The following is a 1,626-nucleotide window of genomic DNA, read 5'->3' as shown; positions in this document are numbered from 1 at the left end:
AGTGGTAAATCAGGTCAGGACCAAGGCAACAACAGTGAACCAAAATTTCTGGCAATCTCATTGGGATTCCTCACCTTGCCCCTTTCTGTAGCAGAGAACTTTATGAACATATTGGCTAAACTGTGCAAAAGTCACCATCACAGCTGTTGAGCCTGAAAGGAAATAGATTCCAGCACCTGCTGGCAATTGCCAAGGTAACTGATACAGACTGCACTTTTTAAAGTCCAGAAACCCATCTGAACATTATTTCTGGCTTTCACAAAGTTTCCTCAAATATAAAAATGATCCTTAAACTCTTCTGCAATTTCAGTTGTTTTTTTAATGCAGATTCCTGCTGGCATACCCATGTTTGGAGAAGTCCTTAGGAAAGTATCTGTTGTCAATACCACACCATTCACCAGCTCAAAAGCCAAATGGATTTCTCAGAACTCCTCCTTGTTTAGCCATCTTTCTGTGTAGTCCTCCCAGTGGGATAGAATGAAATTAAATTTAAACTAGGCTTTAAATTATTTAGTTAGAGATAATTGAGTTTGGAAAGCCATACTGGAGCACGATCACCCCGGAAAGAAGCTGAACATGATTTGGGGTGGGGGAGCAGGAGAAGAGAGCTGGCATGCCCAGCCCAGTGCAGGTGTCCCTGCCCATGGCAGGGGGCTTGGAACACTGTGGTCTTTAAGTTCTCTTCCCACCTGAACCATCCTGCAATTCTATGTCACATTAGGTACAGAATATCTCTCATAGCAAAAAGGCACAAGCTGCTCTTTCATTTTGGTTGTGCAGAAAATAATTTCCTGCACGCCTAAGGATAGCATCCTTTTTTTTCTTGAAGGAATCAGGCCTTAAGGTGACTGAAAATCCTGGAGAGCAAATTACCTCATTTCTAGAGGGCCTGTATTTTCCAAAAAAAAGAAGCTGGGTTTATATTACTAATTTAGTGTGATTCCATGAAACCCCCAGTAAGGGACAAAGCTGACTGGGCTAGAATGGCTGTCTTGGTAGAAACAAGCTTTTAACTTCAGAGCAGCACACACATATTTCCTTGAGGAAAAGGTATTTTCTGGCACAGTTACACCTGCATCTCTCGTAGAGTCATTCATATCCACTTTAAGTGGCAACACCATTCTTCACACCATTCTTCCACTCCCCTTAACTTCAGAGCAGCACACACATATTTCCTTGAGGAAAAGGTATTCTCTGGCTCAGTTACACCTGCATCTCTCGTAGAGTGAGTCATTCATATGCACTGTAAGTGGCAACACAGAATGTTCACACCATTCTTCCACTCCCTCCTCCCTCTCTGACCGCCACCGAGGACCACCATTCTCCCAGATGTATCCAGATGGGAGCAGAGCGCTTCTACAGCAGCTTTCCTCGGGCCAACACTCCGGTTACCTTCTCAGAAAACCACAGAGTAGAAGAAAACAAAAATCCCCTCGGACTGAAGCGAAACGGAGCACAGCGATGCCGGAGCTGAGGGGAGCCGCTGGCGCCCGCGCCTCCCAGCGCCAGGGCACGGCCGCGGCACCGCGCTCGCTGCCGAGCGGGCTCCGTCCGCCAAAGCCGCGCCCCGCCGCGCTCGGGGTCCGTCCCCGGGGCGGGGGCTCCGCTCCCCCCGCCCCAGCCCCG

This window comes from Passer montanus, unplaced genomic scaffold (genome assembly GCF_014805655.1).
Source record: "Passer montanus isolate IOZ18808 unplaced genomic scaffold, ASM1480565v1 scaffold40, whole genome shotgun sequence".
Classification (NCBI taxonomy): domain Eukaryota; kingdom Metazoa; phylum Chordata; class Aves; order Passeriformes; family Passeridae; genus Passer; species Passer montanus.
This window is presented reverse-complemented; position numbering follows the sequence as displayed.